The sequence below is a fragment of the Anopheles stephensi genome, chromosome 2, assembly GCF_013141755.1.
Source record: "Anopheles stephensi strain Indian chromosome 2, UCI_ANSTEP_V1.0, whole genome shotgun sequence".
Lineage (NCBI taxonomy): Eukaryota > Metazoa > Arthropoda > Insecta > Diptera > Culicidae > Anopheles > Anopheles stephensi.
In genome coordinates this window covers 8,802,590-8,824,242 of record NC_050202.1, presented here as the reverse complement: position 1 = coordinate 8,824,242, position 21,653 = coordinate 8,802,590, and the positions used below count along the sequence as shown (strand labels likewise).

The 21,653-nt window shown below is 42.0% G+C and overlaps 1 long non-coding RNA gene across 1 annotated transcript; it reads left to right on the top strand.

The window, feature by feature from the left end:
• Positions 1 to 15,961: 15,961 nt before the first annotated feature.
• LOC118503787 lies at positions 15,962 to 17,174 on the top strand. Its single transcript, XR_004905214.1, has 3 exons — positions 15,962 to 16,144; positions 16,421 to 16,570; positions 16,654 to 17,174. It is a non-coding gene; the product is annotated as an uncharacterized LOC118503787 (long non-coding RNA).
• The last annotated feature ends 4,479 nt before the right edge of the window (positions 17,175 to 21,653 follow it).

Below are 21,653 nucleotides of genomic sequence, written 5' to 3'. Positions count from 1 at the left end.
ATTATTGCAGAAGGCCAAGACGGCAAAAGCGGTTGTAGCGCCGGATGAGTAAGTAAGTTGAGTTTCGGCTACGGTTGAACACGGTAGCACCGGGGATCGAAACCCATCCAGGCAGCCTCTCCTTACCCGATTCGTCAAGGAAAGCCAAAAAGTGGTTGATCGAGACTTTTCGAGGTTGTAGTCCTTAGGAGAAAGAAGTTGAGTTTAGGATTGAATGTAGGACAATCAAAGGAGGTTTGGATATTCTAGAAGATTGACCCATACTACTGTATTGTATCAAGGAGATTGTAAAGAGTAGATATCTGCACGTCACTCTAATGTAATATGAGGTGTTTCTAGCTAGTAAAGAACACCATGACTCTCACTTGATCTGGACGCTTTGAATGCATCTACGTTTTAAGGGACAGGATCTACCGGATGCCCAAGGAAGTAAACGCTAGTCAACGAGATCCAATTATCAGTGAGGCTCTCCACAATAACTTGAAGAAGTCTCCTTTTGAGGTGATAAAGATCCCAATGCTGTTGATATTTATCCAATATGGCGGCCTGGTCTTCACACGGCAGAGCCACGGAGGACTGACCATCCAACTACGTGGTATCATTAAGTCTAGTAAGCCAGAAATGGTAGAGAAGACCTTTAGATGACGTTAGGCTAAGTAGAAGAAGTTATCCAATTTCTTCCGAATGCTCTACGAACGGCCACGAGAAATACTGTAAAATTTTGTAGAACTCAAATTACCCTGCCTCCAGACCAAAGCATATAATGTATCTTTATATCTTCAGGACCTATGCTTCTTTCCTTCCTTATTGGCCTTACGACCTCTTAAGGTCATGCCTACCATTTCTGGCTTACTAAACTTATTGATACCGCATATTTGGATAGTCAATCTTCACTACGGGGGAACGGCACATATGAGATTTGATCTCCGGTCCTGTCGTGTAAAGATCGGCGCCGCTGTCGCATCTACCACCGAGTCGCCACCTTTGTAGCACAAGTCACCAAATCGGGCCTCTAATAGCTTGAAATGATGACATTTAGGATCCATAATAAAGTTTGTATTGAGCTTTTTGGAGTCATCAGCTTATACTTCATAATAGAACTGCATTTCCCTACTATGAAGAGTGTTTGGTTAGCAATAGGACTTCAAAACATGACACGACTCAGGAAGACTGTGCGAGTGATGAATTATTCTATAGTGTAAAAATAGCTCTTAACACATTTTTCTTCAACTTATGAGCGAATGTTGTAGAACTCAAAGCTAATGACATTGTTCTTAATCGATACACTAACTCGATACATGAAAACAAGGCAATAAAGGGACTCTTTTGTCCTTGAGAGACATTCCACCTCTTCCATCTTCGCCAAATCCACCTCGTCTAATTGAATTGAATTTATTTAAATTCAGCAAGACAAATGTGTTTCCCTCTTCTTTGTCCCTCGCGCGAAGACAAACTTCCTTTAAGTGGGAAAAATTCATCCTCGGGAAAGAGAATTGGAATGTTGAAGGCCTCACCACCTGGAACCTGGGGCTTAAGGAAGTCGGCCAAAACGAAGCCGTGGACAATTCTTCTAACGACCAAGCCAACCGACACGAAGATACGCGTGCGATAAGACAAGTTTTCTCCACCTCGATGTTTCCTTCCTGCAGTTGAGATAAAGCTGCATAAATTTCCACTAGCAAAAGCATCACACCACCGACCTTGATACCTTGGGCGTACAAGATAGATTTTGGTGTTGAAGCAAAAATTGGTAAATTCGCGCGGCGACTGGACTGGTTCGCAGTGGGACAAGAGTTGCTATCTTGTCATCAGCATAAGAAGACGCACCCCATAGGCAAAAGTTTTCTTGCCGAAAGACCATTTCATTCGGACAGGAACAAGGAGCAGAATATTCTCATAAAAAGCCACGAAAAACGCTACCAAGCAGCAGAACTTTAAACCCTTCAACGGGTACAGCTCTTAAATCGGTTATCATTGCCTAGCCGAGCCGAGAGCCGTGAGGTGGGTTGGAGGTTTTCAATTTTGGAGCAACGCTGAAAAACCCCTTTTCCTGCTCGGCGGAAACACCCGGCCCAGGCTCCAACCCGAATCCCGTCGGCATTTCGTCAGCTTTCGGTGCGTTGGGAGCTGCTTCGAGAGGAAACTCAAAACTCAGTCTTTCGTTGTTTTAATTTCCCGGGTGCTAGCTGTCTCAGAGACAGCGTTGCGTCAGAGAAACAGAGTTGGAGTTGGAGGAATTCTTCATGCTCCAACAGTCACCATCTCAACGGCGCCTTCATCTCCATCCGCGGAGGCGCTGCTACACATAATGGGCAAAATAATCGATTCAAAAGTTGCCTTGGCGTAAATTATATTTACATAAGACTTTTGCCGGAGACGGATGAATTCCGCTTGAAAGTCTGGTGGAGGTGCATGCGAAAAAGGGTATGAGGCTTTCGTTGAATTCTTTACCAAACAGAACTTCAAATTTTCCACTCCTTGGTAACTAAAACAAAGACACAAAGAAGCATTCGCTCGCTGTTGGTGCCTGGGAAAATTGATAAAACCGGTCCCCAGTTGCTGAGTGTTTTTCCTGAGCACAACCCAGGCACCAGTTCGAGGTGCTTTCACAATACTAATCAACGTTCCAAGATGCTCAGAAACGGGCTTGCCTGTGGTGAGCGCCCCCCCGGTCAAGTCCTTCGAGCTCACATGTCAGGGCGCATGTCTTCATAAATTTTCCACCGTCTTCTCTTTCTTGCTGGTGGAGCTGCGCGAAAGGATACTCCAAGACGTTTGGGGTCTTGTGGTTGTCTCGTTTTCTCACATGCATCCGGACATGGGGAGCATCTTATATGTAATTCGATTTTCTCTTGGTGCAGGAGCAATGTGCGTTGGTTGGAGGTCCAGGAAGATGATGAGAAAGAGCGGCCTTTTGAAAGTCTTCAGGTGGGATGGGATTCACATACGCAAAAAGGAAGGTGTTATGTGTTTTTGGTAGGTAGAGAAACACACTGGAATAATCGATAAATGGCAAATTTAAAGCGACTCAAAAATTACTGACAAGCAAGTTTTTGTCTTAAAATACTAGTTTAAAGAAGCAATTTTGTGTTAAGAAGGAACATTGAAGGCTAAATATTTGTTCCTATCGCAACCATTGCAGGAAGCCTCTAAGTCTTCAATATTTTACACTTCAGACAACAGAAATTTAGAGAGTTTAGAGATTTAGAGAGAATAATGGGGCAGTCCGGTGGCCGATAACGGCGTCGGTCTTCACGCTGAGCTGACTACTTTGCTACGGGTAGAATCAAGTTACAGAGAGCTAAAAATGGTAGGCCGAGACCTCTCGATGTTGTTAGTGCCAAGAAAGAAGAAGAAGAATGTGAGAATATTAGCAATTTCCTACAGATAATATACATAAAGTCCTTATAATTATACTTATTAAACCATCTCTACTATCTTTCATCTTGCGACCGTCATATCTTGTCTAATGATTATCGATCTGTAACTTGAATAGCTCGTAGTGCAATAATGAAGACCTGCTCAAAGAATAATGCAGACCAAATCAAAACGAATTTGATTCAATGATTTAAAAAATAATTTTAGAAAAATCATGATCTATCTCTGATGACTCAGGCTAAGTACTTTAAGGCCTTATAATAACTTGATTAAGTTCCAGCTAAAAAAGTCTTAAGATACACCGCTTTAATACACTCCATAATGTAACATATTCATACGAATGTAATCTAAGATCACGAAGATCCCGCCGGAACCGTACTTGACCCGTGTTTACATGGTTCTTTCCTTGTTCAAACTAACACCCGGACAGACAAACAAACTAGTCGTCCCATACTCGGATCCCGTGCTCATATTGTACTGGATGCAAAGTCATATCAATTGCTGCAAAATAAGTCACTCACACACACACACACGATCTTTACGCTGCATCCCCACAGATAGTCAACAAAAGATGCACTTTACCACGCAGCGTTGCATGGACCGGCAATGGATGCACAGGGAAGGGCATGCATAAAAGGGGTTAGGTGGCAAAACTGGTGCCGGCATCTATTTATAGGGCAAATATAACGTTGTGCAAATAGCAGGGGGGAAAAACGGCAAAGACACCAACACGAAGCGCGACGATAGACTTCCAGCAGGCGAGTAACAAGATCGAGCAATTGTGTGGAACCGAAAGGGACAAGCATTGCAATCCAAGTACGACGCAAATGCACTTTGAGCTCGGTACGGAGAAATGACACGACGGCTAGCAGTTGAAGGTTTCCGCTGTGGTTTGCTGTGCCCTTTTTTCCATCTTGCTCTTCCTGGAAGCCATTACTCCTTGAGATTGCGTTGAGATTGAGTACACACAGCTTGCAGATCACAGATGCTTCTTTCACTGTTCCTTCGCAAATCACACTCTACCAATCAGCGCTTATCAGCTGTAACTGACTCAACTTAACATTTGAATGCACCGTTTCTTTCAACCCGTCTTGCTCGTTGGAAAGATTCACACAACGCACACCACAACTCACGGAAGCATCTCTTCAAGGAACTCAACCCCCCTAACGTCACTACGAACTTCACCAGCACGCCACCAACGCCGCTGGGCCTTTTGTTTTGTAGGTAGTTAACCGCCTTTCACGAGGAAATTGAATTCGCTTCTGTGAAAGGTCTAACAAAATATTCAACCGAAAGCAGAAGGACACACACACACTCTCCCTTGAGCACCGCCCGTTGAGCCGATCGATCGGTTGAGGATCAACCGGGACGTATCGGGACACAACGGTCGGTAAAGCCGGTTCGGGGACACGGCCATCAAGAAAGTCGGCGGTGTCCTCGCTTTCCGGTACTGGCATTCTATAGTGTTTTCCCGGACATCACCGTGATGCGTGATATGGGGGGGCACGCTGCTACTACGTCGCGCTGTCGTCGATGGAGCTTTTCCGCGTCCAACCCGAGGTCCGGGGCACGTCCGCGAAAGCGTAACCACCGCAGGCCACCCATTCCGAGGGGCGGTGTTACTGCGGTGAGCTCTCGTGCAACGGTACCCGTACTGGATTGGCCACGGAAACCAAGAACAGAAGTGTGCACGACGAATTCCTCAGTAAGGGACTGCCCGGCCGACCATGGTCTTGTTGAACGTTCGGGGACGTGTTGTGCTAGCGATTGCTAGCGATTGTCGAGTACAAAAAGGGTTGTACGCCCTGCTCCACAAAACCCAGAAGGTCCTTCTCGCTCTTTCTTTCCCCTAAACGCAAGCTATCTTTGTCTCGTGAACCGCACTCGGTTGAATCGTGAGCTCACTGTTCGCTCACGGCACAAGATCGCCTTCGTAGAGCTGTTGTTCCAGCGGGCGTTACACAGCGGGCCGAAGATGCTGTTTTGCTAGGCATTCGCCTCAGAGAGCTGTTAGGGCTCCGAGGGTCGGGTTTAAGTTTTATTTGCAACAACCTTCAATTTCTGCTCTCCTTAGACGTGCCTTTGATCCAGCTTGCCTCAGACCATTTCTTCATATTCAATGACTGATTTTTATCTCTTTTTTATGAATACCTTTCAAGTCCAATTTCATGTCACATTTTTATTTTTATAATGTGTTCTGCACTTCTCTTCTTTTTTCCTGTGTTTTCTTTAAAGTTTTCCATTTTTATCTTCTGTTTTTTCTCATGCTTTCCTTTCCCTTGTAAGACATTATTTTTATTATCCACATGCTCTGTTCATGTCTTTTTCAATTTAATTTCACTACATACATGTACTGGGTGCAGAAAATATAGAAAGTGTCTCAAAACTCAACGCAGAGAGGAGCAGACAGAACAAGCAAACAGCGACACATAAAACACAACCTCCAGTGCGCGAAGTACCACAAGCCATTAACTTAAACGTATCATCATACGTTCGTCTCTCGACGACTTACACACCAATTCATCGAGCAGAGCACGGTGCAGAGCAAGGGACAGAGGCAGGCAGACTGGTTGTAAATTAAAATCCACCCTCAAACATCGTGTCGGACGAGAGGAGCGATGGTGGGAATGCAAGACAGTAATGCAATAAAAATTGCATTCTGTCGTATGGCTTGCAGCGGTTTGGCAGAGGCAGAAGGTACTTTCTTCTCTTCGCACTGAGACATCGCGATCATCTGTTAATGTTCGGTGCATTGAGTGTGATGTTCGTGGAGATGGGAAGAGTGAGAGAGGCGAGAGAGAGAGCGAAGTGGAAAAAAAGATCCAAGACTTGGCTCCCGACCCCACCGAGGATTATATTGTGGTGTCGTGTTGCATACGAGAGCGCGTGTATGGAGATGCTGTGGATCCCGAGTGATGAGATGTACGGATCGGTAGAGATAGATTAAGATCGAAGATATTTCGAATATTCATTTTTTTATTTACTATTATAGAGCTTAAATATTGCATTTATCATCGAAGAAATTAAGTCAGCATCTTTAACATTTTTTATTTTAAATTTTTGGTAAGCGGAGATGAAAAATATTGAGTCGTTCATTGAGTCATCGTCTGACCCTTATTACCTATAATGGGCTCTTCTTCTTTATGTGTTGGTTCCTGTATTTGTGTTCTTTTCTGAGTATTTTTTTATTTTCCTTTGTTTCAGTTCCTTCTTAATTTATTTTTTGTGCTTGATATATTTCTTTACTATTTTTATTATGTTTTATTTATATTTTTATTACAAAACGTATTTGCTTATATACTCTCTACAAGACTTGGTTTTTGTGAGTATTATCAAGAACAGCTTATTTATTATAATTAAATACGGTTTTGTTTTAAATTAAATTATTATATAAATTGCTTAATTTTTTTTCTTTGTTTCAAGTAAAATTTAAAGAAAATATTTGTTAAGTAAATTAAAGCTTATTTTAGCAATACGACCAGGCCGTTCTTTAAGAATAAAAAATAAATAAATTAAAGCTTATTATGTCGCTCAAACGTGAAGATTTTTTTCTCTATTCCAAAACTCTTTTTTAGCATTTTTACCGCGGTATTTTTTTCGAATAATTTAATCATTATTCAATAATTTGAAATATTTGATTTATATTTATGCTATTTGGAAATATAAGCAATATTTTTTATTTCTCTGACGCACGGTCAGATCTAATAAAATATTTTCAAATTTTCAGATTATATTCAGCAATTCAGTCGGTTCCACTTAAATAACGAAATAAACATTCTTATTGTTATTATTTATATAAAAAAATTTAAAGATTAACTTTCAACACGCTAGCAGAAATTATTTTCGATAGACACAATATTGAGCTTGCCATATAACGCAGCGCTTTTATAATATCATCTGGATTATTTGGGATGTCTTCTTTGGTAGTTTTTATATTCTGAGATAGCATTGTGATATATTATAGAAAATACTTTAACACCCAATTTTACAAAATAGTACATTATTTCAATTGCATTTAAAAATAAACTCCTGGCACTAGCTCAGTCACAAAGTATTGAACGTTGTCTATTTCACATCAAAACTTTGTCCTATAAATCAATTTAATTTTTGATTTATAGTTATAATATATTTAAAATACAGAGCTCTTTTATGTATACAAAAGAGTAAAGTACACAAACAGGTTTAATTATTTTATTTTCATTTAATTTAATTTGCTTGCATGCTCACACTTTCCCTTTTCTCGTTTCAATCCACCCCCAGTCCACACACACTCTATCTGTCCCAGATTAGAATCCAGGACGCGTATGCACAACTGGAACAAACCACCAAACACACTCGCTATTAAACAACCGGCCAAAAAACGCATCGCACAATCGAAGCGCATCCTTCCTTGCCACCAACACACCGCGGGTGCAATGTGCAGCAAGAAGCAAACCACCGTCCAGATCGTTCCACACGCTGCACAGACACCGCTCTAGGACATCACCGGACGACCGGCTGTTCGAGTAAGGTAAGGTGTCCCGACTTTACCCCAGTGTGTGTGTGTTTTTGTTGCCTTTTGCGACGCGTGCCAGAGGGTTGAACCCTTTGACCGCTTTTCCCGACCGACCAAAAGGTGCAGTTCGCCGCTTCTTTTGACTGGACCGCGTCTCAGGACGGGACACAGCGATGGCTAATTGAACGGTGACGAACGGGACGGGATCCGTAATCCGGTTGGCAGGATGCGAGACGGTTGGGGGAAAGTTCGGTTCCGCTTTGGAGCGCCGAGTTGTGAAAGTTGTTTAATAAAACGGGCATAACGGCATAACTAATTCCATTCCAACCGACAAACTGACGAGCACGGGCTCCGGAGTCCGACGAGCAACCCCGACCAGCAGTTGCGCTTAGTTTCGAAACTATGGTCGCTATATGGTGCTCGAGCTCGACTGTGGCTGGAGCTCCTTTAAAATTATTGATTTTTAAACACCCGTCACCCGCCGCAGCTCCGTCCGAGTCCGACCAAGGACAGTCCCGTTTGAGGATACGCAAGCGAAAGGGTTGATGCTTCGGTTCGTCACTGATTCATTAAAAGTTCCTCTTGGCTCCCTCTTCGTCGTTCTCTTAGCCAACATGATGAAGGAAAAAGGGGTGCAAACATGTGTGAAAATTAGAACATTAATGCTCTAAACGCAACCTCCACCCGGCTCACCTCCTTCGTCCTTTTCGAACTCTTTCCCACTTGGGGCATGCAGGGATTATGTCAAAAAATCCGTCGGGACGAATCCTCATCCCATGGAGCCGCATTGAGACGAGTCACGTTAAATGACAGTTAATGGTGGTTTGGGTCGTTTCCGGAAGCAACCATACCTCCGGAAGAAACCCTGTTCCCGAGAAGTTAAGACATTCCAGATTTCGGTCCCATTTTTCTCTCCGCTCTCTCTCTCTCTCTCTCTCTCTCACACACTCTCTCGATCAAGGTTTTTAGAGGACCTGAATAGCGGGAAGGATATGTGGAAGTGGAAACGAGTGTGGTTAATGAAACTTTCTCTACAAAACCTTCACATCCCACCAGCACCGAGATTACATATGTGAAGTTTAATTACATAGCTGGGATGAGAAGTAAATATCCCTACTCTATGTGAGTTTCTATGTGCTGGGTTTGAATGCTTTAAAAGGGTTAATGTAATTTTGGAGTTTTAAGAAGGTACGCGTACAAGAGTGCTCAGATCCGCTTTGAAGAGGTTGAGTAGAAGTATCGATTTTTTCGGCTGGTAGCTTGTGGTTGCCAGCCTGATTTAAAGGGAGCTTATAAACTTCATAGATATTAGTGTAAAAATGGCTATCAAAACACTCTGAGTAACAAAAGGCTTCGTTTAGACGTTTAGACACATGGAATTCTTCTTATTGCATTGGTCAGAGCTTAGCGGGTCGAAGTGACAAGACTAGGTTGGTAGTTCCTTACCAGGAAACTTGGTCCAGGAGCCTTTATGTCTATAACTATTGCGCCTTCTCCAAAAAAAAATCTTAGTTATTCGGATCGACCCTAGAATCACAGTTTTGCCTTCAAAATAGTTGGAGAAGGTCCTCCAGTTAGGTTTGCACAAGAAATATATTTACTGATAGCAGATGATAGGTGGTGCAGCAAATTATTCATGCAGGGTGCAGAGTCCACACCCTTGTTAAAAGACCCCTCATCTTCACTTGAAACTTCTTGATAATGGCTCCGGGATCTTAAGTCACCCATGTTCGCCTCTGAACAAGCTGTAAAGACAAAATAAGGCCAGCAAATCTCTCTTGCTATAGAATCTTGCTATGAAGAAGAGATAGTTGATGTCAACGCTTACTTCCACAGCTACGATCTGTGTCCAGTAGATCACATTATTCATGATGACCGAATGCCTCTTTTCCTTTTTCTATATCCAGTATCACCTACATCTTCACCCAATGATTCTACCAACACTTCTCTAATTTAACTGATAGACCAAATTTTGTCTATGTTCAACTCATGTCTACGTTGAAGGTGGTTGAACCGTCTTCAGGAAATCTTCCAAACTGGTCTACTAGCATCTCCAATTTTCCCCAAATGTAGCGGAACAAATCTACTCCATCCCATCCCACAAACTTCCTTCAAAGAACCTCCAATTACGCTCACGGTCACACCTGAACGGAACGAGCGAAAATAGCTTCTTCAATTGATGAGCAAATTGAAACCGTCCTCCGATGCGGATCTCAAATCACTCCAGCTCTAACGTTTATCCTGTTCGTGCAAAATCCATCAAAACATGGCTTCCGGTCATCAAGATGTTTGCGTACAGAAAAGCCCGAATCTGACACGATCTCGCGTCTGACAGGGAGATTTTCGCGTACTTAATTACAACCTTGGCTGCCAATGGCCGTCAACCGTAGCTAAGACGTTTAACGGTTTGCCCTTTTGGGATCGGTTTCGTGGGTATTGAATTTCCGATTGATTGTTTTAACATTCTGGTCTAATAATTGATCTCTAATGTCCTCATTTTTATACCTAAACGTCCTTCTACCAATCTAAATAATTTCTAGTGTCACCCGTTTGACGTAAAGTTCACCATCTTAATCTCAGTCAGCCCATTCCCCCCAGACTTTCCCATGCAAACCATTCAATCTTCACGGCCAACCGTTTTTCGCCGCACAACTATTCGAGTTATTTTAAACGGATCGCATTACTCAAATACCTGGTTTTACCTTCTGTCTGCCAGTGCAATCGCAGTCTGGCGATCAAGATGTAAATGAAGATAAATTGGCGCTTCCCATTTGATCGTAGTGATGATATGTGAATTAATTAAAATCACATGCCTGACAAATTACCAATTTATTGCCAGGGTTAGGCGACGTGTTTTCGGACATTTGTTCGGGGTTGGGGTTGGCATTTTTTCTTGTCGGCAGCGAAAGTGAAGAAAATGCTGAAGCGGTCTTCCACACGACAAGGACAGGCAATCCGGAACAGGGACAGCACAAACCAAACAAGTGTTGCGTTGCTTCGTATCGCACCGAGCATCGGGCGTAGAGTAAGTGCAGCTGCAATTGCAACCGACATGAAATGTATGTTCGTTGGCAGCAGCAGCAACGGGACGGGTCGAAAACTATTTCTGGCATGTTTGCGCCAGAATGATGGGCGTACGATAAACGGACCTCCATCAGTGACTGCGGTGAGGTCGAGGATCGGCACAAAATATGTCTGCCCTACCGCAGCCGAGACAGGTTCTTGAGACGTAAGGAAGGGTCCGGTGGGCTGGATGAGCGATTTATCTAAATGAGGCTCAATTTATGTGCCCCGTTTCGCTCGAGCTGTACCCTACGCGTGGTGGTTGGGCCTCTAGAGCTCGCCGGTGGAAAAATTATTAAAATCTCGCAACTCATCAACAACGCTGCTTCCGCATCATGAAGAACAGTTTCGCTTTTCTGTTGGATGCGTGACAAAATGACCTGCGGTTATGAGTAGTTCCCAAACGTTTGGAGCTATGAAAAATTGCTTATTAAATGCGGGACGTCCTCTTATATTTTGCCTGAGCTATTCAATTGTATGATGGCTCGAAGAAACGTCCGTCAGCAAACTGCTATTTGGCAGTGCGTTGCATCGTCGTCTGTCTTGTGCATGATTCATCAGAATCATATGAGAGAGTTTTCTAAGACAATTTATATTTTTCTGTCTGCATTCGTTTGGATCGTATCCAACAAAAGACTTCATCATGGCAGAAGAACTATTAAGGCTCGTTCTAAACTGCTTGAGATATTTTTAGAAGGTCATGTGAAGAGAAAAGGCAAATTTATTATTTTTGCTATAAAACTGTGATATTCAAAGATGTTATAGAAATTGGTATTGAACGGATTATATCTTAAAGATTCAAATGTTATATATTTGCTTTATTTCAACCGAGCTCACCCGGGATAAGGTGCCCTTACACGGTTTGGAGAAGGAAATGTTTCCAAACCATCGTGAATTGTACTTACATTTGTATTTTAGCTTTTAGCAATACGGCCAGGCCGTTCTTTATGAATAAATAAACAATATATATAATTGCTTTATTTATATTTATATTTTATATAACATCTAAAAAAAATTAAAGATTAATGTGTAAAGTATGCCATTTAATACCTGTTTTCATTTGAAAGTCATCCGTCAGAGGGACTATTCATTGCACAACAAATAATTTCGTCATCTTCTTGGCTGTCCATCCTCGAAAGGTCTTTGTCTGTTATTTCTGACAGCTGACTGATTGGTTGGTTAGTCAGTTTATAGAGACATTAGCTTCTTTAGAGATTTCATTCGCGTCTTAGGTCTACTTATTCTGGTGTCATTGACTTCATTAGCCCGTTGCAGGATACTCAGTCCTCAGTCATAAGGAAAGGGACACGGTTTGGATGGATTTTGATATCTTTTCCTTCGTCTTACCAGCTGATACCGAGAGCAACTGTTAATATTTTTTTATACTTGAACTTGTTCAGCTATTGACTTGAGTTAGCAAATCATCCAAGAGAAGTATGACTTAGTATTGAAAAATACTTCTAACACTTAAAGCCTAATGTTAATTGTCAGAAAATATATTCGTGTTGAGGGAAGACTCATATTATTATGATAAATTGATCTGTTATTGCCAAATTTCATAATAATTAAAACTCTTACAAACAGTTCTTCATAAAATTGTGTGCTATAAAATTGCTATAAGTTTTTAAGTATACCATTGATACAGCTATAATAACTCTACGAAGAGCGTTTTCAAATGGAAATAACGGTTCCCCTGCGGTATTTTCCACATTATAATAACTGTTTTATTTAAATCTTCCAGCTGCCCCAAAAAGAGCTACAAAATACCTTGAAAAGACCTTCCATACTAAAAATGTATTTATAAAAACACATCCCAGTTTTTTTCATACCGTCCAATCATAGAACGTGCACCAATCTCAAGGACGTTTATGTAAAAAAAGAGTAACATTTTTCACACCTAGCTCTGACACAAAGAAGGAAGGAAAGCATAAAAAAGCATCCCTCTCTCAGCGTGTGATCGCACGAAGACCACTTAGACCCACACAATACGGTGCCGCAGTCCTTCTGGCGCAAATTTTTTCCCTAGATTTTCCTCCCAGGGAAAAACAGTTTTTTTTCTCTCGCTCTTCTGCGCTCATCCTTGACAGGGAACGTCCCACTGTTCCTCGTTCTTATGTACTGCCCTTCAACACCGTGGAGTGCCGGGAAAAAGGTTTTTTTTTTCGCTCATTCAACCCACCCCGTGGAATTTTTTGTTTTCCTCCCCTATTCTTCAACCCCCCCCCCCCCCAACATCGAATGCTAGTTCACTTCCTCTAGCGTGTGCGTGTGTGATTCGCACACCGGAACCATCAATTGCTCCCTTTCGCACAGTTCTCCATACTTTTTTTTTGCTGTTTCGTTTTGTGTTATCCACCAGTTCCACCATGAGGAGATGGCCGTACACCCACAGCCATACGGGGTGGAACGGTTATTATTTACCCACGGGCTAGGGCTAAGCAAGGGAAAATCTTTTTTCTCCCCTTTTCCACAGATCCTCTTTGATAGCGGAGAGAGAGTTTTTTTTTGTTTTTGTAAGACAGTTTTACTCATTTATCGCTGATGGAAGAAAGGAATAGAAGGAAATAGAATAATTTCCCATTTTCTCCATTGGTCGTGTTGGGGGATGAACTTACCCCAAACGAAAGTAAGGAAAAAAAGAAAGTGAATAGTAGTTACTCTCGGAGTTTTTTTTTCCTGGAAGGGAAAATATGTTTTACTTTTCGCCTTTGGTCTGTGGCAATGCTGTTCTGTCACTTTATTGGTCAGTGGAAATTTTATTCTTTTTTGCGATGCTAAGAGCTGAGGTAGGTGGAGCAATATGATCCTATCTGGACATTCTCTGGCTCCTGTCTTGCTTCTCCATTTTGTACAGCTCTTTTTCTGGGGGAAGCTTCAACATTCTATTTCCAAATGGAAACCCACTCAAAGTTTTCCCATGACAGCATTCGAAGCTACTTTAGACCGCCCGGATCTCAATCACATCTGATCGCCGACCGTGTTTCGACCTGCCCGATTTAGTTTCACACAGCGTATCGTAGGCCGAATGATGTGCTAACTGCAACCACTCAAGGTAGCTCACTCCCTTTCGTACGGATAATTAATTTCCATGCAGGAAGATCCGTCGTGGTCAATGCACTACCTCACAGCGCACGTACTTCACCAGCACTACACTGCTGCTACGGCTTTGGAACGTAACATTTCTTAATTAACCATACGAAACCACCATACGAGCATCAAAGATTGGACATCTCACGTCCAACGCGCACGGCCACGGATCTGACACCAAAGTGAGTGAGAACCAAAAATAGACCTTCGCGTTGGACTGCGTGCCGGGTTCCGGGCTGTCGGAAGGTTCGGTGGCACATTTTCCGTTAATTGTTCGTGAACGACTGGGCGACTCCGTTTCGGGTTTGGGCCGGCTTTCCCATCTGGCGAGTTGGTTTGGAATAGCAAACACACAGACACACACGCGCACGGCGGGATGTTGTTAATGGATTGCGCACGCGTCTTGTGAGACATGGTCAATAAGAAGCAAGGTTGATGTTGGTATGCGTTATTAAGGTGCGAGCGATCCTCCCAGAGGGAAGATTTTCCTTAGTAGACTTTAAGTACTTACATTTATTAAGAAATTCATTTGTTCATATGTGAGTAGAGAAATTCGTTTACAAGACATAAAAGATTGCTCTAGAATTTTTCCCTAAACTCTAAGTAATTTCGCCCTGTATACTCATACGGATTATCCGTGCTGCATCCATTTATTCTTGGTAATAGAAGCGTTAACGGAGCTACTGAGCGAACATATATTCAGTTCTAAAAGCAATAATATGGATTATATGGATTATCCGTGCCTTTGAGTTCTGTTGAGGAGATATTAATTTAAACAATATTGCCTTCAGCGATTTGAGAGAAAATATCTGAAGAATGTACAACAAAATCCAGACATTATTACCTTTTCATCTTCTCCAAGAATCGTAATATCGCTTCTATTGCCCTCTGCACTATACATGTATTGGTGATCTTCACCTATAACGATATTGAATTTCACGCATTCTTCTCCACACACAGCCGCACCGATCACGAGACTACCGGACCACAAACCATCGCTAGCGTAGCATGCTAGGCGCTCCACAAGAAACCCACCCCGAACTTTGACCGTTTCCATCGACAGACCGTGTTCTATCAAAAGCAAAACTTTAGCACTACAGACAGCTACTACAAGGGCCCGGAACAGGCAAGCCCTGCACTGCACATCCTTCCCTTCACGGCTCACTCTATTGCACGCCGACAGTCAAACACACCCCGGACGGGATGGATTCTTGATACTAGCGGAAGGTAAAGCTTCGAACCCCCGCTCGGAACTAGGACATACAGATTCCTTCCAGCTTCTTATCAAGCTGAGGCGAATTTGAATGTTACGTTCCCGGCGGGAGCTTTGAATCTTCTATCGGATGTGATTGGTCTTGGTTCATCTCTTTACCCCGGGACTGTGAAACTGTTGGGCAGGCTGCAGATGAGTGTGAAGATGGGATTGTTTCGCAGGCGCGGCGGTCTTCGCTTTCTGGGTCCGTAATAGGTCTGAGTGCCATTCCCGTTTTTGGAATACCTTCCTCCAAAAGAGAATTCAATTTCCTCGGGGAAGGTATATAATATTATTTAACAAAATAAGATTAACACAAGAGTATTCGTCTCCCTTGTTCGATAAATTCAGGGAAAACAAAGCACTCTGTCTTCTCTGTGTGTGCAACTTCAATAGAAATTGTTCCCTCGCACCAGATATTAATAGATCGTCTGGGTGGGGGAGTCGTGCGTTGTTTTAACGCACGGCAACCGTTTGACCTCGTGTGCTAAGTCTTGGACAAGGGACTGCTTGCTTTGCGTCTCGCGACTGTTTGTTTTGGAAACAGAAAATGGAAAATTTTCCAACCGTGCTCAGCTTGTCAAGAGCGGGTGGCTTGAAGTTTGACGTTGAAACTAGAGCACGTGGGTATATTTTCGTGCAGTGATCATTTTACAAGGTTATGCAAGTGTTGTTTTTGACTTTCTTGGTTGGTTCTGTTGGCTGCCTGCTAATGAGTAAATCATTCAGGCGGAACTAGAGCGTATCGGGGTGCTCGGTTGATTGTTTAAGTAATTGTCAACTATCGGACATCAAAGATGAGAAGAGGCTGTGTTATATGAGAAGATGATCGGAGTTGAAATTGACCATGAAAGTAGTTATTAGAAAATGTATATATTGATTCTTGTCAATGAACATCCAGTCTTAATGGTCGATGAGAGCTATTAATACATATAAACGTCGATGGCATGTGCCGCAAAAATATGGCTCGCTTGTAGTTGTTGAGTGGAAACATGACATCTGTTGCCTTCTGCACTTTGTTTCCCATTTATATCTTCCGGATTATTTTTCTCAAAAGTCATAACATAATGTTTAATTTTCCCCACGTAAAATATCTTTCTAAATTCAGTTTCCATTTCCATTCCATAAATAAAATGCCGTGTCAGGTATTTGCGATCTGGTTACCTCGGCTTTCGGTGTTCATGGATCGTCAAATTTACGCTGCCTGTCACGCTGCTAGCTTCTTCTCCACCTTCTCATTTCGCGAAAAAGGCGCCAATGAGCTGTTCGCGAACTCCTCTGGCCAGTGACACAAGGTATCTGCTTCCATTTGGCACGTCCTCAACTGGCTCGCTTGGTTAATTGATTATTTTCACATTTTAATATTTTATCCTCGCAGCGAAACTGCACAACAGACGCTGCCTTCTGCGGTAAGGTATTCCTTGAATTGGGAGGAAGAAAACGTGACGAAATGAACTTCGCAACGAGCGATGGGTAGGATAGAAATAAGATGGAGATTTATTTAGTAGTCTCCTGACTACTCATCCATCTCACGGTGATGGGGAAAAGGAAAAGCGAAAAAACGTTTGGCACACGGACAAGTGACTGTCTTCTGGTTAGCAATCGTTCATAAACAGGAGGGAATTATGATGTAGTGAAAATTTTCGTTGGCACAACACACATGTAACCAGTCGTCGGGTGCCGATGCAAATTGTATGTACAATTGGTGGTCGCACACCTGAATGCGGATTGACTAATGGGTGGAAGAAAATATGAAGAAATTTCTCGCCAAGCAACTCATCTGTGAAGAATGTCGTCGATAAGTTTGTGCATATTTTTCTGCGGCTCTTAGCAAAACCGTTTGAGGCGTGTGTTGCCTTACCATGGGAAGGAAATAATAAACGGTCCAAAAATAATCCATCTTTGATGGTGGTGGAACGCAAAACAATACGTTTTCTGCCACGCATGTGCGCTTGGGCGTTCAAAGAGCATTTGAGATTATAGTATGGTTTTGATTGAGAAGCCTGCAAACATATTTTTCTGTTAATAATGTACATTAAACGTTATTTGATTTATTTCTGTATAAAAATTCTTTTAAAGTTTGCCAATTTTTTCAGATATTTGAATGTTAAATATGATTTTCAAATAATTAAAAACTTATAGCAATCGAGATGATAATAAACTTTAAGGCGTTTTTTATTATTTCCTATTTATTTCATCAATGTAAAATCCATTACAGTTTATTGTATTAAATTTATTAAAATAATTCAACCACCAACGTTCATAGTGCTCGCAAAGCCCAAACTGAAATTTCAACACAGAGGAGCTGTGCGGTGTGCATACTTTCAGGCGCTTTTTCAAGCTTCCAAGCTTCAGAGCCCTACAATGTGCAAACATTTGTAGAGCTTCAGGGTATTTTCCGTTTCATTTATCCCGACTGCAGAAGCTGCGAATAAACAGCTCATAGATTAATAATTAACTGCTTTGTTGATTTATTATCAAGTTTTTCTGTTAAATATACTGTTTTTTAATTTATTTACTCAATTTGCTAGGTTTCTCGGTGTTTTGGATGTATTTTTTCGTCAGTATTTTGAATGAATATAGTAAACTTGTATTAAATTTATGTCTCATTTTATTTATTTTTTATTTTTTATGTCAATAAACAAGAAAAAGCAGTTCCTTTACGTAAGAAGAACACAAGCTCAAACATAAATCAGTCAACTTTATATCCCTTACGCTGTGTATTATTGCTATCGCACAGCACATAGCGTATCAACTCGCTAAATGGTTCGATTCGTTCATTCGTCATTTTATAATCGGATTCCCGGAGGCTGGTTCTGGTTTCATCTTCAACTGCCGCTTACGGCGATGGAATGCTATTCGGTTCCATTTCAGAACGCCCGTCAATCGGTGCTCCAGAAATTGAGCACTGGAAGAAACAAGTTCCCAAAACGAGCGCGCTTTGCCTGTCAACCAGTTTCCATCAGATGGTCGACAGACATTCTCGATTCGGAAGCAAAACGGTTGGCCAATTAGTGTTGGTGGGAAGAGTCTGGTCTCTTTGAGGCGATGATTACAATGATGTCGTACAAGAAAGATCGCTAGCAATTGTAGCTGCAACATGCCCACGTGATTGAGAAGCTTCTCTTGATTAGCATGCATTAACCGATTAACTGGTTAGAGACCTCGTCTTCTGTGGTGACGTCTTGAAGTCTCAGTAAGCTAATGAGCTTTATTATTTCTTATTACCCCTCGCGAGGAAATCAAATTCACTGTTGCGTAGGGGGCTTTCAAAAAACAAAAAAACCTCTTCACGAGTGACAACAACGCGACCAACCGCTAGTGCCATTCAACCATACCACTAGAGAATGCATTGGTGCAAACGATCGGCTTTCTCCTAGGGGACAGAAACAATTACGTTTCCTTTCCGGGAAGAATTAGCTGCATCGATTGTTTAGCGGGTGCATTCCGAGCAGGCTGGAGAAGACCCTGACGGAGACAGTGCCGGTCGGTTGATGCCATCTACAGAGGTTTGCGAACGAGTTGTGAATGTAAGGGTGATGTTCCATCCCGTCACCGAGAGTGGTCACGAAGGGTGAATCAAGAAACCATAATCATGACCAGAACTTCACCAGCAGTGATATTGTTGAAAGATCGGTGACATGCTTCACTAGCGATGGTTTGCGCTTCCAACCCTCCAAGAGAGTGCAAGTGAATGAAACAGCTGACCGTCCCAAAGTCAAACCATCTCAATGGCTTCCTCCAGTCCTCCAGACGGGTGAAATCATGCCGTGGGTTGATGTGTCCACTAGCCCGCCAAAAGTGGCCCGCCTCCCACTCTAATCCGGCCAAACATTTCGGAACCGGTAAAGATCGTGACCCGGCAGACGCGTGTTTGCCTCAACGTTTTATCGCCCTCTCGTCATCTCGCTGGCTTAATGGCTTGTTCCGATGGTGATTTGAGCGACCGGCGTTGGACGTTCGTGGAGCAAGCCAAAAGCTAGCGAAGGAAAAAAAACACTATTATAATAACGCTTCGAATGAGTCTCTACAGCAGCGGGAAAGAAAGACGAGAGATAAAAACAACAACAGCAGAAACACTCACCCGCCGCGCGCGCCTTAAACGGTTGTCCACCGGCATCCAAATTTGGGCGGAATAAATTAGATCAACCGCCCGTGGGCATTGCACTGCGGGTGAGTCGTAAATGTCAGGCGCTGTCTGTAATTGATTTTTCAGATGATATTGTGATTGCATACACTTTCGGGACGCCGAGCGGACTCGGTTGATTATGAGAAAGAAATACGTAAGTTTTGGTTGTTTGAAATGAAATCTTGTTTGAAGTAAGTAAGTTTGAATCCCACTCTCTTCTTTATTATTTTAATGTAGCTGAAGCATGTGGCCGAAATGTGTAACTCAAGCGATTTTTATTTAATTTTTTATTAATTTTTTAAAGACAAAATTTTTATTTATGTATCTTTTAATGTTATTTATTTTCATTTTCATTTTAGGTAGGCGGTTAATGTTATTTCTATCTATTAGTTTTTCTCAACCTTATTTATGTTACAAGATTATTGTATTTTTTGTTTATTAAATTATTTTGCAACATTTGAAACAAAATCGTTCAAAAATCAATCTATTTGGTTGAAGACTTGACTTACGAAGCTCCATCCGAGACACGAACCAGGAAATCAGCAGAGACAAGAAACAAGTAACTAACAGCTGATTCATGCTTCGAACAAATCATACGGTATGATTAGTTATACCTATGCTTAATGATTTATTTATTACTTCATACACATTTTGAAACATTTAATTCAAATTCAGAAAATGGAATAATTCCAACATAAAATTTCAATTTTCAATGTTAAGTGTGCCGACCCCTGAAGAGATCAGAACCCTACAAATGTCCCTCAAGAAATGGAGCCGTATGAACTATTCGTTAGATCTGGAGGAATAATTTATAAATTTAAAATAAATAATTCCGGATTTTGCTATTTATATTAAGCTACTGATATGAAATTTTACACTTCTTAATGTAATAAGCATAGTAAAAAATGGCCCTTTGGCATATATGGAATAGACCATGTCTCTTGCATATGCCTCTTAACACGATTAAAACATATTGAAGCTTCCATATCCGTTTAAACTCTTTCTGAAGTATAATTCCCGCATTCATTCCAACATTTTTAAACATCACTACTCATGCATGACCAGTCCAGACATAAGACTCGACTTCAGTCATCAGCTTCTCAACGCTTTTTTTTTCCACACAGGAATATAGCTTTCTTTTAAATCGAGAAAAAAATAAACAATTTTTTGACGTCCGCTGGGAAATACACTTTCCCGAGCCGAAGGACGTAGAGGACTATGGTAACATAGGCAAAGAAAAACAAACACCCCCCCCCCCCCCCCCCGAAAAAACACCACCGCGTCCAAGCCAGTTCCAATAGCTAGACAATCTTGAGCCGTCCGAAACCGGAGAATCGGTTCGTTACAAAAATAGTGCCCCCGGTCGCTAAATGTTTGGGGAAGGTGGTTCGTCTATGCACCTGTCACGGTTCGCTGACAAAATACGCCACACACCACACAGAAAGTCACGTCCATCGCGGATCGGCCGCTGGACGTCACCTACATCACAACACACAGATGTGTGTGAGGCCAGTGAGAATGGCCGGTGAACCGGCTTCTCGCCGGTGGAAATCCATCCAAAGGCGGGGCCTCGTAATATGATACAATTTCCCAAAACCGCTCTACCCATGATCAACCGACCGCTTCATGACCTGTCACAAACGGAAACCGATTGCTGGGCGTGATGTTGCTAGAGGGTTGCCGGTTTTCGGTTTGCGCTATCCAACAGGCGAGTTGGAAACGGCGAGTCAGTCACGGGCGTTTGCCAACGGCCGGGCAGACCGCGTAAGTCGGGAGTGATTTGAGCTTCTTAAACGAATGTGTCGAAAGGAAGTGACAGCTTACGATTTTCGCAAAGGTGCAGAAGGTGTGGACGGCTTTTGAACGTTGCCCGTTGCCGGCCAATGTGAGGACGGATATGGGGTCACGGTGTGGTGCAAAAATGTTGTTACATTTTGGATTAAATTGGATTTTTTTCTTATATTTGAATGCTTTTTATTCTTGAGTCTGATTTTATGCTGTTTTCAGAGCCTGTGTATTGCAATGTAATGAATAAAATGTTAATGGATCTTTTTACCTTTATTTGGTCTTATCTACTATTATTTATTTAGTTTTGTTTGTATTTTTGTCTGTGGTTGATACTTAAGCTTTATTTTTATTGGTTTTTAATATCCGTTTTTCAATGTTTTATTATTTTTGTACGTTTTTCTGTAATTTATTCGTTTCATAATCTATCTTTTTTATTATTTATATTTAATATCAATATTTAT